Source organism: Protopterus annectens, chromosome 3.part0 (assembly GCF_019279795.1).
Source record: "Protopterus annectens isolate FY-2018-M chromosome 3.part0, PAN1.0, whole genome shotgun sequence".
NCBI classification, from domain to species: domain Eukaryota; kingdom Metazoa; phylum Chordata; order Ceratodontiformes; family Protopteridae; genus Protopterus; species Protopterus annectens.
Window position 1 is genome coordinate 999517440 of NC_056731.1, and position 15551 is coordinate 999532990.

Sequence of the window (15551 nt, forward strand, 5' to 3'; positions counted from 1 at the left end):
GCACAAATACTTGTGCTTATAAAGGGTCTATATCAGAACATCGAAGTTTTAAAACTTCGAATGTTCTAATATCAACCCGTTTTAATCGAATGCTAAAAATAGCGAAGCTGCAGAACACGAATTCTTTCCTAGGGAAAGAATTCAATTGGCCAGTTCTGTGGCTTCGCTATTTTCAGCACTGTGGTGGAGATTTACAGGTCGAGTTCAGGTAAGTGTGCGATTGTGTGGTTGTTAGGGTTAGGGCACGGGTTAGGTGAGTGTGCGATAGTGACAGACTTTAGGGTTAAGGTTTGGGTTAAGGTAAGTGGATAGATAGCAGTGTATGTATAGTTTAGTGTAGGGTTAGTTGTAGGATTTTAAGTGTATGTGTGTATTGATGTTTTTTAGGTGTTCTTGTGTTGTGTGTATGTGTTTTGGAATAGCAATTTTTTTCCCAAGGAAAAAATTTGCTGTTCTGAATGTTTGATATTATGTGGTTTAGATATTTTAGGTTCGATGAAATAGCGTTTGCTATTTTCATCTTTCAATAACGTGATATGAACGCCTTATAAAAGTGTATAATTTCTCAAAACTGCTGCAGAAATTGTTCTGTGATAGTAGCATTAGCTAATACACGTCATGTAATACATTGTAGCAGTATATATATATATATATATATATATATATATATATATATATATATATATATATATATATATGACAAAATTTTGATAGACAATAATAACATATTGCACACATGTTCTAATAAATTCACCTAGGATCTGAACCTTTCATAGCTCTTGCTGTCCTCACTTTTAACCAGGGCCATATTCACTTACATACATATTCTGAACTGCTTCCTCCATATGGCTGATTTCTGGCAAGAGTTACATCACAGTACAGGTTTGACCATGACCCACTTCTATTTGTTGACACATCTGATCTGTTATTATTTTCTTAACTCATACAGTGTATGCATCATAATGTATGCTCTTCACCTGACATTTGTGGTTGTCTGACATATCCTTGAGGATTTCAGTCAGTGACGATGCATGCTACTGCCACAGCTTTTATGGTATCTGCTTTCTTGATGTATAGGACCACATATGAACAAGTTTTCCCAAATGTTGTGAACTTGTCCATATAGCTGTCTGTCTTTTAAACCTGCATTTGGAGTTTGAGAGTATACACATGGATAATTCAAAATGTTTTAAATGGATGTAATGCCTGAAAAATATTTTTCATGCTGAACATTTCATGACTATTTTTACTGTAAATTACATTTGGCAGTAATGTTCAAAATGTCCATGATTTTGATCTTTACAATGTTCACCACCATCCTTCACTGTCTGCTTGCTGTAAGGGTTTTCCTTGGACATACTCCAGATTTACTAACCTGATGCTGTTGACTAAGTGCACAAACTCGCTGGTTTGTCATGCACACTCTTTTGTGTACATCATGCACACACATAGGTTGGGCACTTCCTTAACTCGACACAGCTGGGAGCCTGTGCTATGGGATTGAGATTAGGCTGCTCTCTGCAGTGAACACCTTGGTTTCTTGCATATCTGATCAGTAACACTGCTCATTGCACTGCTATCATCAATAGTGTTAGCTTCAGCACAACCTGTACACGCCATTATTGAAATCTAAGAGTATTACCCACCTTATTATTTCATTTATTTCTTTGCAATATTATTGATAACAAACTAGTTACATTTTTAACCGAGAAAAATCCATTTATTCCAGTGCTATCTGAGATTTCCATGACTTCTGTTTAGAAACTCTTAATGTTTTTTATCATATTTTTTATTGGTGCCATTATTTATATGTGCGGTGTATGGTGATGTGAGTACTTTGTGAAACGTGTGCCGCTTTACTTGTCTCCTGATAAATGCTATTTTTATTTTCTCTAGCTCATTACTAATTGATATGTAATGTGACAGGAACTAATGTAGATTCTTACACAAAGGAATCCTAAATGCATTCCCTAATCTGAACTACAGCACTGAATGATCCTTATTTTTTTTCAGATATGGTTCTGTTCCAAAGCATTGTATACAGAGAAAGTTAATGATTTTCTTGGAAAATTATCTATTTGTGAATTGCTCATAGTGCTGTATTCCACAGATGTTGCAGAATAGTTAGCACCTGCTCAGACCTCTGAGCTTCTCATATTTATCAGAGTGAACCAGTAAATTCAGTGGTGCAAATGACAGCATGCCGAGTTTAACGATAATAAGGTGTACATTTCTGGGCTCCGTATTGAAATTTCAGCACTTGGAATGCTTAGTGCTGACAAGCTGAAAAATAAAGAGTGAAAACACAGGAGAAGAGCAATTTTCAAAAATCACTCTTCTCCTTTAAACTTCTTTTTGCAAGGGGACAAGCCCCCCCTACACCTCCCCATGGGGGGGGGGGCAAGTCCCCTACAATCCCTGAACTTATATATATATCAACTCTAAGATCACTATACCTCAGAGAAAAGGAATCATCTGAGAAATGGCATCACAAACTTAGTATATATATATATATATATATATATATATATATAAGTCCGTTCTTTTAGCCATTCAGTTTCCACATTTCAGGACTTGTTGAAGGGGGTTCCGGCATTTCAAATGGTTACCGCTTTTTTGCCTCAGACATATTTGTCACAAAAAGAGACAATTCCTTTTAAATAAAGTACTTATTTCAGCCTTAAGTTCAGCATAATAAAGACAGAGTGACAGATAGAGCTGACTAGGGGATGAACACTGACAGGTGGTTAGTAGAGGATGACTATTGACAGGGGGTGACTGAGGGATGGCCAGTGATGTCACCCTCATGCTTTGCAGGTCTCTGCTTGGGTACTGAAAGACTCTTAGCCTGTTTTAATGAGAAAATGTTATCTATTCGTCCTTTTTTACTAGTTAGGCATGTATTTTTTTAAAATGGAGTGATAGACATTGATGATACTTATATACTATTATACCATAAGGGGTTTCTGCTAAGTAAATCTCCTTTCCAGTCATACATTGAGATTATCATTTCTAGCACCTCATTGCAAATACAGTGTACTTATAGGGTAGTGTTAGAGCTAAAACAGTTGAGTTCCTTTATCAAGCTAGTCCTCAAGATCTTGTGACCTTGTACTCTATCCAAGGTCACCAGGTGAATCATATGCAGAATAGGCAACAGAAAGACTAACTCACACAGCCAAAAGATTTCATCCTGGGTCATGCTGATTATGAAATGCAGTGGTGGTTTTAAGGTGTAGCATCTGTAGAAATATAGAACCTTTCTTGATGAATGAAAATAGTTTGCATGAACCAGATCAAAAGCAAAAGCAGCATCTACGTCTAAGCCAAACACTTCCAAGCAACAGCAACACACTAGTGGAACACTGAACAAATGGGTTAGTAGTGACTAGAGTCTGCAACTTCAGGACCTCAAATTTCCATCATAGAAACTGAGATATGTTATGAATAATCATAGTAGCATGCCATAATATTTCTGACTGTAGTAACCAGAGGATTTCAAGTTGCAGGATCAGCCAGTAATACATCTTATTGCCTCACTGCCACCATCTGCCTTAATAATATGGTGCTCTTCTTTAGAAGGCAGTAGATATTTTGAGGTGTGAGGCAGCTCAGGATGTGCCACTTGTTAATCTCAGTATTAGTTGTGACACACATCAAATTGTGGCTGCAATGAAGGGCTGCAAATATCTGGACTGAATGCTTAAATATGGTGAATAAATAATCTCAAAAAAGTGAAAGTACCAGACATACCCAGTGTGGTCCTGCATAACTACATCTAGAGCTCACTAAAAGACTTTAGAGTAGAAAAGAGTCTTAAGGAGATAATCCGTGTAGTGAAATACCACAGGTCAGAAGTTGTCCTGTCACCTCGCTAGCTGCAGCTCATGGTGTGGAATGTTGAGTTTAATCATAGTATATGGTGAAATGTCGATAATCTTGGCTGCTTCTTTTAAAGAGCAGGCCTGTAAATAGCAGAGCTGCAGATAGATGTACGCTGTTGGCTTAGAAGTGCTAGGTATAATCTAGTTATTTATTTATTTACATTTGCTTACCAAGAAATTCCGACTGGACACAGATCCTTTATCAGCACAGGCCTGGGAAGAAAAGCTTCACAGAATGACATGATAAATGGTATACAATCAAAGGTATGTATACAGGAGCCTGAATGGCTAACTGAAAGCAGCAGTATTTTAGAGCTCCATATAACTAGTTAAATAAGACAGGAAACAAATATTATTTTTTTTCTTCAAAGTATAAAATCTTATAGATAAAGGTTTAATTTACATAATTAGAAACTTTGGTGAAGTTACACAAATAATTTCCTGTCAAAAAGCTTGGAGATATACTCACTTGTCAAAATGAGCAACTCAAGGAATTCTCACCAGGATGCTGCCTTAAAGAAGGAACTACAACAGATGGCATCGACCCTGCAGGAGCTATCTTTGAAGATGGATGATTTTAAAGAGAACCTAGAAAATCTTAAAACAAGCAGTCAAAAACAGGCTGACACCCTCAAGGAAATTCTACAACAACACCAGGCAAGGATAACAGGAATAGAGGTTTCACTAAATGACTTAGAAAGCAGACTTACAGAAGAGGAAACACAGAAAGAACTGCTTCTTAAACAAAACACTTGGTTGGTTAATAAAGGAGATGACTTGGAAAATAGGGAGAGGAGAAATAACATCAGGATTTTTGGATTACCTGAAAACACAGAAGGTGAGGATATTATTTCCTTTTTATCAAGCTGGATCCCTGACTTTTTAAATTTAAAAGAAGGACTTTCTTTTGGCACTGAAAGGGCACACAGAGCTCTTGGGAAACCTACCACTAACTCAAACTCTCTTCCTAGGTCAATGATTGTCAAATTTCTTTCATACTTGGACAAGGAACTGATTTTAAGATCTGTTTGGAGGAAGGCACCTCTAAAATATAAACAGAGCCTGATAGGATTTGATAACGACTATTCATCTAGAATAATGGAACAAAGGAAAAAAGTGTGGCCAGTGATAACGTTTCTGAAACAAAATAACACCAAGGCACAACTTGCATATCCAGCTAAGATAAGAATACTGTATGCCAATGGGATGAGGACTTTTATTGACTTAGAGGAAGCCTCTTCATTTATTAAAACTAATAATGTGATTACTTTACCAGAAGATATGGATTGGATGTCACCTTCTCTCAAGAGAACAAAAGAAACAAATGTCTGGACAGACGTCAAAAAGAAGAAGCAAAAGACTGATACTGTTACAGCCAAATCTCTCAAAGCATCTACTATGATATGAATTGTTTTAACATTACTTTAAAGGACCAATTTTACTGCTTGGAATTTTAAAACAAAGGTAACTAACTACTGGAATCTTTATCTATATTTTTTGAAAATAGATGACACATGAGAGTTTTCACATTACCTCAGGTATGTAAAGCAGGATACTTTTCTTTCACAGGAGGAGGGTTATATAGCACATAAAATATTTACATTGTTAATCAACATATGTATTATGCGTGTGTTTTCTCTTTTATTTTTTCTTTCTCTCTCTTCTCTCTTTTCTCATTATTCATTTTAACTGCATCTTGTCTCCCTTTCTAAATTCTCTCCTATTTACTATACTAATATAGTCTGTATATATTTAATAACCCACTACCTATACAAAGATAAATAATAGTCTAAAATAATCTAGTTATAGGGTAGACTAATAGGAAAAGGGGTCTTAATTAGATGTTATTACAATATTTATTAGACTGATGGTAGACACTGTTATGCTTATTGGGTTACGGGACATGTTCGTGATTAACTCTGAAATGTTTCATTTATATACATACATCAGTTGAATTATTTCCTTTTAGTATTAACAAAATATATAAAAAGAGGGAAAAATTTACTATTGGTTAGGAGAAGTGAAGCTTTTTTTACATTCTATTAGCCTCGCAAACTTTTTCAGTTTTTTTTAACATACACTGCTTAGGAACTGCTATATTTGCATTGCCTTGGCAACAGTAAACAATTGCTATAGTTTCTATGGGCACTGTGAATCTGCGAAGTGCATTTAGCCTCCCAATTAACAAAAAAGTATTGTTGTTTAGCTATTAGGTGCATTCCATTGTTGGGCAACACATTTGTAATGCGGTGTATAGTACCCTTTAGCAGACATTTTGGGACTGCAAAAAAAAAAATAGCCTGTTGAAAAGTATTTCCTAGGGATATGAATTTGTGTTTCAATCACCAAGATCTAATGTTTTAGTCTTTCAGTTGTAGAAGTGCAGACCAGAAATATTCAAATCACAACTGTGCCTTACTTAAAAATCATCATTTAGGTCTTAACGCTGAAGAGTAAATGAAGCCAGTATTCCTCAATCAGTCCTGCTATTTTGACTTATAATAGGTTCCTAGATACTTAGAACGCTATTGATCTGTGAGGATCTTAAAATTAATATAATGCTTGCATCTTGACATTAAACAGACCACCTTCTGATAAGAACTGCAAACTGCCAAGTAAGGTCCTAAACCTGTATTAGTACCTGCATCAAACTGCATTTCGTAATAGAAGAAAATGCCTGTTTAAACATGAATAAATCTGCCTGTGCAGTTGTATAGTAATATGACTTTCAGTATACTATTGATATTTTGCATTTAGTCTTCATCTGCTAGAAAAAATCAACTTGTTTTCTGACTGCCTATTATAAAAGTTCGAGAAAGAAAAAGATTGCCAGTAAACAACGTATCATAGTTAACCCTGATCACATACTGTAGGGCTCTTTAAGTACAAAGGTGATTACACTGACATTTAAGAAACATGTGCTATTATTTACCCATGATGTAAATAATATTACATTTTCAGACAGTAACAGAATGATAAGTCCAGTGTTTGAGAACACATTTGACTCACTCATTTTATCATTTTGGATGTACGTATGTTTTAAATAGTTCATCAAGTTTAACATATCATTACGATTTTTTTAGATTACATTACGTGTCATTTCAAACTTACTGCTGCAAAATGTGGGAAGCATGTACCACTTGCCTTATAAAATATATTTCAGGTAGTTTCTCTTAATAAGGTATCATTTACATAGATGAAGTCCAAAACATTGGTAATACTTCATAATAACTTCACAGTAAAGAACTTCTCGAAAGCCGACTTCACACTTCTAAAGACTAGTGTGGTCTCCTTTAAGGCACCTGAGCCGGCGGTTAACATTACTTAAACCGCTGAATCACTTACAAATGCCTTCTACCAGCACCTGCAGGGCTACATGGATCAGGCAATCCCAAGCAAAACAAAGACTCTTTGTACCAAAGGCAAGCGTCCAGTCTGGTGGACCCCAGCCATAAACAAACTCTACAACAAAAGGAGAAAGCTACTACAAGATAGAGCAAAATCCTTAAAAGGTAAGACACCGCTGATCACTATAAGTAAAAAGCTAAGAGCTCTCATAAAATCATCCAAAGCTAATTTTGAGAAAAAATAGCTAAGGACTCTAAAGACAACCATAAGGCATTCTTTAGCTATGTCAGAAACCTAGGAGGAAACTCCCAGATATGCTCAGAATTAGTTCAAAATGATGTGAAGATTACTGATCCTACAGACATTGCCAACATACTGGCTGACAGGTTCAGTGCAAACTTCTCCTCCCTCCTAAAGGAGAGATATCTATACCAAATGATTGTAGCCCCCAAACATCTCAAACGCCCAGGTGAGAACTGCTCTCTCCAAGGCAAAGAACACAGCATCCATGGGACCTGATGGTGTCCCCGGCTGTGTGCTCCATGAACTCAACGAGGAATTAAACCCACAGTTAGGACAGCTGTTTAATCTTAGTCTCACCTCCGGATCGCACCCAGGAGTGGCGTACAGCGACTGTGGTCCCACTCCACAAAGGCGGTGCCTCCACCGACCCTGGAAACTACCGTCCCATTAGCTTGACAAGCCTTATCTGCAAAGCCATGGAGAGGATCATAATGGATCTCATAAATAAAGACATAGGGAATTTGCAGACTTTGGATCCATCCCAGTTTGGCTTTGTCAAAGGCAGATCATGCCTTTTAAACTTGGTTGACTTTTTCGAAACAGTCACCAAGGCCATTGACGAGGGAAAGGCAGTCCATACAGCCTACCTAGACCTGGCGAAGGCTTTCGATACAATACCTCACTCGTGTATCATTGAAAAACTCATCAACTTAAAAGTAAACCCATACATTACAAGATGGGTTGCAAACTGGCTGAGTGACAGAACCCACAGGGTAAGAGTTGCTGGCGCCATGTCAGACTCAAAGCCTGTCACAAATGGTGTCCCACAGGGCACAGTCCTGGGCCCACTCTTGTTTGGCATCTACTTCTCTGAAGTACAAGCAAACACAGGAGGGTTATGGCTGACAAAGTTTGCAGATGACTGCAAACTGGGCGCCGTAGTTGAAAACACATCCGACACAGATATCCTTCAGAAGGGTCTCACAGAAACGGATAACTGGTGCCAGAGCCATGGCCTAAAGTTAAATGCCAAGAAATGCATAGTCATACCCTTCGAGAAAAATAAGGTTACCCCTAGCTACCATATAGGTGGCAATCCCCTGAACACAGAAGAAGTTATTAGGGACCTGGGAACCCAGGTTGACAGTAGCCTTTCATTCGACACTCATATTGCTAAAGTAGTCAGGAAGACCTTCTACATTGCCCACCTTATCATGAAGGGATTCACATCTAGATCAAGGGAAGTCATAGTCTCCCTATACTCATCACTCATCAGACCAATGATCGAGTACAATGCCCCATTCAGAATGTATCTGACCCGACACTTGCAGCAGCTGTGGAGAGGCCACAAAAGTTCCTCACCAAAAGGATAAAGGGTCTCAAAAATCTGTCTTATGCTGCCCGACTGAAAGAACTCCAGTTATATTCAGTTGCTTACCGCTTGCTCAGAGGTGACCTATGCCTGACATGCAAGGCCATGTCAAACCCAGATTTGATGAACATGCTTCATCTCAAAAAATCTAGATCCCTCAGAGCCACAAGGGCGGGAGACTTAAACCTCGACACGGTTATTAATAGGACGTGCTGGAGGGATAGATTCATCACCCAAAGACTCCCTATGCTGTGGAACAAAATCCCGGTTTATGTGAGGCAGAGAACCTCGCTGGCCTTGTTCAAGAGGAATCTTGACCAATGGATGGGAGATCGCAAATACACCCCAGGGGTTACCTCAGTGTCACTGCTCGACAGAGGCACAGCAAAATAATGGGCATAGTTTCTCCAAACCAAAGGGGTGGCGTAAGCCACAAAACTATGGGCTAGGCTTATAAATGCCCTCGGGCAGATAGCCTAGTATGAACCTATGAACCTATGAACCTATAATACGAGCATGAACTTTGTGAAAACAACCCTTTCAAAGCAGTAGCTGCAGCTTTAAAAAAAAAAACACTTCAAACACAACTGCTGTTTCCACATTCAGAAAAGAAAGTGGTTCAGGGCTAACAGCTTTACAAGTGTTCCGAGAAGTGATGCCTAGATAACTCACAATGTTATGCATAAGAAACCAAAGATATCAGGTAAAATTCTCAGCATTGTAGGATAATGTGTACAGTTTGGACGTATAATTGTTTCTCACAGCAGGTTTCACTAGCTATTTCAGCACCTGTCTGATGATTTCAACTACTGCCTGCCGCATTGAAGGTGTGTTGCCCCGATAACAGAAAAGTACCAGTTATTAAAATGAAATATAACCTAAGCAAGGTAAATGAAATAACGTGAAGAGGATGAAGAATGGAAAGGCTGTTGGTCTAGATGACATACCTGTGGAAGCATGGAGGTGTTTAGGTGAAATGGCAGTGGAGTTTTTAACCAGATCATTTAATGAAATCTTGGAAAGTGAGAGGATGCCTGAGGAATGGAGGAAAAGTGTTTTGGTACCAATTTTTAAGAATAAGGGTGATGTGCAGAGCTGTAGTATCTACAGAGGGATTAAACTGATTGTCACAGCATGAAGTTATGGGGAAAGAGTAGTGGAAGCTAGGTTAAGAAGGGACATGATGATTAGTGATCAGCAGTATGGTTTCATGCCGGGAAAGAGCACTACAGATGCGATGTTTGCTCTGAGAGTGTTGCTGGAGAAGTACAGAGAAGGTCAGAAGGAGTTGCATTGTGTTTTTGTAGACTTAGAGAAAGCATATGACAGGGCACCTAGAGAGGAGTTGTGCTATTGTATGAGGAAGGCGGGAGTGTCAGAGAAGTATGTAAGAGTGATACAGGATATGTATGAGGGTAGTGTGACAGCGGTGAGGTCTGCGGTGGGAGTGACAGATGTGTTTAAGGTGGAGGTGAGGTTACATCAAGGATCAGCTCTGAGACCTTTCTTATTTGCAATGGTGATGGACAGGTTGACAGACGAGATCAGACAGAAGTCCCTGTGGACTATGATGTTTGCAGATGACATTGTGATCTGTAGTGAGAGTAGGGAACAGGTGGAGGAGACCCTGGAGAGATGGAGATATGCTCTAGAGAGAAGAGGAATGAAGGTCAGCAGGACTAAGACAGAATATATGTGTGTGAATGAGAGGGAGGATAGAGGAATGGTGAGGATGCAAGGAGTAGAGGTGGTGAAGGTGGATGAGTTTAAATACTTGGGATCAATAGTTCAGAGTAACGGTGAATGTGGAAGAGAGGTGAAGAAGAGAGTACAGGCAGGATGGAGTGGGTGGAGAAGAGTGTCAGGAGTGATTTATGATAGACGAGTATCAGTAAGAGTGAAAGGGAAGATCTGCAAGAGGGTAATGAGACCAGCTATGTTATATGGGTTGGAGACGGTGGCATTGAAAAAAAGGCAGGAGTTTGTGCTGGATGTGGCAGAGTTAAAGATGTTAAGATTTGCACTGGGTGTGATGAGGGTGGACAGGATTAGGAATAAGTATATTAGAGGGTCAGCCCAGGTTGGAAGATTTGAAGAAAAAGCCAGAGAGGCAAGATTACATTGGTTTGGACATGTGCTGAGGAGGGATGCTGAGTATATTGGGAAAAAGATACTAAGGATGAAGCTACCAGGTAACAGGAAAAGAGGAAGGCCTAAGATAAGGTTTATGGATGTGGTGAGAGAGGACATGCAGGTGGTTGGTGTGACAGAGCAAGATGCAGAGGACAGGAAGAAATGGAAACAGATGATCCGCTGTGGTGACCCCTAACGGGAACAGCCAAAAGATGATGATGATGATGATGATGATGATGATGATGATGATGAATGGGACAACTTGTAACTACCCACATTGGATTACACATACCTGGAATCTCAACAGAAATGTCCCCAAACTACATGTGCACTTAAATGAAGCTGCCTGATTAAAACGTATTACTCAGTTTAGCATGCTGACTCCACAAGCTGCCTGCACTATAAAAGTTATATTTTATAGGTTACTTGCAAATGACAGTCTGTAGAGCACATGAAAAGATACATATTACTTTTTGCAACATGTTATCTCTGCAGTAACCTTACACTCTGTACAAACTCACTTGGCAACTGATAAGCTATTCATTTAAAATATCAATTTAAATATTAATTGTGCCCTTGAAATGTTACTGATGTTTGACAAAATATAATCTGAACTGAAAAATGAATGCATTGAAAGAAGTGAAGTACTGCACAGATTTCAAAAGACAGTTCTTGACACTACAGTATAAGTAGAAATGTATACACACAAGGAAAAATTGATATGTTTTATTCTTTCAGTTAAAATAGCTTACTGTTAACATTTTGCTATATCAGAAAGATTAAAGAGCTAGGAAATTACTATTATTTTGTCTTTATAATGTTTATTAGAGAGCTGTTGGACACTGCTTTGTTTAATGGATTGTGAGTCATGTTTATGAGGAAAAGTGGACTCAATTAGATACTATTACAATATTTATTAGATTGATGGTAGACACTGTTATGGTTAATGGGTTACGGGACATGTTAGCGATTAAGTCTGAAATGTTCCGTTTATATACATACTGTCAGTTGAATTATTTCCTTTTATTATTAACAAAATAGTGAAGTGAAGCTTTTTTTTACATTCAATTAGCCTTGTGAACTATTATAGCAATAACCCATGCCAGGGTGTGGGTAATGCTGGATTCTTTTAAAGCTGTCTCACTATGTTAAACCCATTTAACATAGCGAGACAGCTTCAAAAAAAGCAACGGAAGAGCTCCGTTACTTTTTTTAAAACTGTCTCGCTATGTGAAACTCCTTTAACATAGTGAGACAGTGTCTAAACAGCAAAAGAGATCTTGCATTCTCCGTTGCTGTAAAAAAAGACTTATACTAATGGAAAAAGTCCGGGCAACCGGACCCTTTTCCATTAGTATAAGTCTGATTTACAACGTGCACGCTGACCAATCAGCATGCACATTTTGGAATATTAATTGGGGGGGGGGGGTTGTATAATTCCATTTTTTTTTAACATTCATATATGCTATATTTGCATTGCTATGGCAACAGAAAACAACTGTGGCAGTTTCTATGTGCACTGTGAATCTGCAAAGTGCATTTAGTCTCACAGATAACAAATAACAAAAAAGTTATGTTGTTTAGCTATTAAATTGAAATATAGCCTAAGGAAGGGTAAATTAGATAACTTAATAGGACAACTTGTAAATACTTTACAAACTATCCACATTGGATTACACATGCCTGGAAACTCAACTGAAATGTCCTCAAATTACATGTGCACTTAAATGAAGCTGCCTGATTAAAAAGTATTACACAGTTTAACATGCTGACTCCACAAGCTGTCTGCACTATAAAAGTTACATTTTATAGGTTACTTGCAAATGACAGTCTCTAGAGCACACGAAAAGATACATATTACTTTTTGCAACATGTTATCTTTGCAGTAACCTTACACTCTGTACAAACTTATTTGGCAACTGATAAGCTATTCATTTAAAATATCAGTTTAAACATTAATTGTGCCCTTGAAATGCTACTGATGTTCGACAAAATATAATGTGAACTGAAACATGAATGAGTTGAAAGAAGTGAAGTAATGCATAGATTTCAAAAGACAGCTCTTGACACTTCAGTATAAGTAGAAATGTATACATACAAGGAAGAATTGAAAAGTTTTAGTCTTCTAGTTAAAATAGCATACTGCTAACATTTAGCTATATCAGAAAGATTAAAGAGCTAGGAAATTATTATTATTTTGTCTTTATAATGTTTACTAGAGAGATGTTAGACACTGCTTTGTTTAACGGATTGCAAGTCATGTTTATGAAGAACTACTGAATGTATATTTGTTTACTTATGTTTGCTGAATTACTTTTATTAGTACTGATTTAAAACAAAAAAAGAAGCAAAACCTCTGCTTTTGGCTAAAGGAGATGAGGCTTAAGTGTATTCTAACTGCCCCATGAACTCTCTAAGATGCTTTAAACACTATTTGATTAAAACTTACCTAAGGCAAGTCTTGATGACTACATGGGTACCTGGAGGTCTCCTATGCAGGGTGGGGATTATCAGGGGGATCATAGTCCATGGTTTGACTCTGCTTTGTAAGTCTATAAATCTGTGAAAGCACTGGACACTGGAACGCAGGGTGTCTCTGTTCAGAGACAGGATAGCCCTGATAAGCCATGTCTTTTCATAAGTTTGAGTTGAAGTTGGTGGGTATGAAGAAAGAAAAAGAAAAAAAGAGCAATACACCTACAGTAAATTATCAGGTCTCTCCTTTGATAATCACATTGCCAAAGTGGTTAGGAAATCCTTCTATGTGGCCCGCCTAATCACAAAAGGGATTGCATCCAGATCAAAAGAGGTCATTGTGCCTCTTTACTCATCACACATCAGATCCATCATAGAGTACAACGCCCCATTTGGGATGTACCTTACAAGACATCTGCAACTGCTGCATAGACCACAGAAATACCTCACCAAGAGGATCACTGGCCTCAAACAGATGCCCTCTGCAGCTCGACTGAAGAAACTCCAGCTGTACTCGGTTGCATACCACCTACTCAGAGGTGATCTCTGTCTGACATACAAGGCAATGTCCAACTCAGAATTGATGGACATGCTCCACCTAATGAAAACCATATCCCCTCAAGCCACATGCTCTAGAGATCTAAACCTCACCACAACAATAAACAGGACATGCTGGAGGGATAGATTCCTGTCACAGAGACTTCCCATGCTTTGGAACAAGATTCCAATCTACATTAGGCAGAGCTCCTCGCTAACACTCTTCAAGAGAAACTTTAATGAGTGCATGGGAAACAGAAAGTTTACCCCAGGGATCACTTCAGTGGCTCTGCTGGACAGAGGCACAGGGAACTAATCTAAGGGGCCGGCGAAAGCCAACACATTCTGGCTAGGCTTATAAATGCCTTCGGGCAGATAGCCTAGTACCTACCTATGAACCTATGAACCAAACTATTCTAGTACTAATCCATTTGATGTTGGCTTATCCAGTGTCTGTTCCTCTGTTGAGTTTAATTTATCTGAAATTACATATCTGACATGTTTAAGAACTCTTAAGAGTAACTATATAATGGATATTTCCTAAGTCAACAAAATAATTGTTTATACTATGAGTAATCCATCCTGATGTATAAAATAATATAGAATAATATAGAATTTCATATCTCTTTTAAGAAAATTCTCCATACAATAATTTAACATATGGAGCTCAGTTGATATTGTTGGTTAAAGGTATGAGTGATAATCCAATAGATCCATCTTTATCTATTGGATGAGGAATGACTTTTATTCCATGTTTAATGGGGAATTCATATTTACTTGCATTTGATACTTTAGAATTAATGTTTTATAAAAGTACTTTTTAAAGCCTGACCAGAATTCTACTCTACTTGTATTTAAAGAAGAAAGAAAATTGAATAGCACTTCCAAGTTTACACACATAAAAATAACATTCATCATTATCAGAGAATATCGTATAACAACTATAAATAAAAAAATTAAAAAAAAAAGAAAATGCTTCTTCCAACAATAACTTGAAATGGATTTAACAGATCAAACTTACTAAAATATTTAAATCTAAATAAGGCACAAGTAGTATTTCTCCAGGAAATGCATTTTAAGACTAATGATAGCTTTATTTGGAACCCTAAGGACTATACTATCTTCGCCCAATCCTCCTATAGAACAAAGACAAAAGGAGTATCAATTTTCTGGAAGAAAAACATAATCACTCCAAAAGTTATTTATAAATATGAAGACAAAGAAGGTCTACTAGCATTTGTTATAGTCAAATTTAATAACAGAATATGGACATTAGCCAATCTATATTGGTTCCCTGGAATTGGTGCAGGAACGGTTAAAAAAACACCTAGATTTTATTTCCAACAATTATAAAGGAAACCTTATATTGGGAGGAGATTTTAAATGTATCTTAGAAGCTTCTGAAACCACCAAGAAATCTTTTCGCATAGTAATTATTTCAAAATCCTTAAAAAGATGGATTGATACATTTCACTTAATAGACACTTTTAAAATAAAAGATGATAAATAATTATTATTTTCCCATAAAGAGCATAGATTTGGAATACAAACCAGAATAG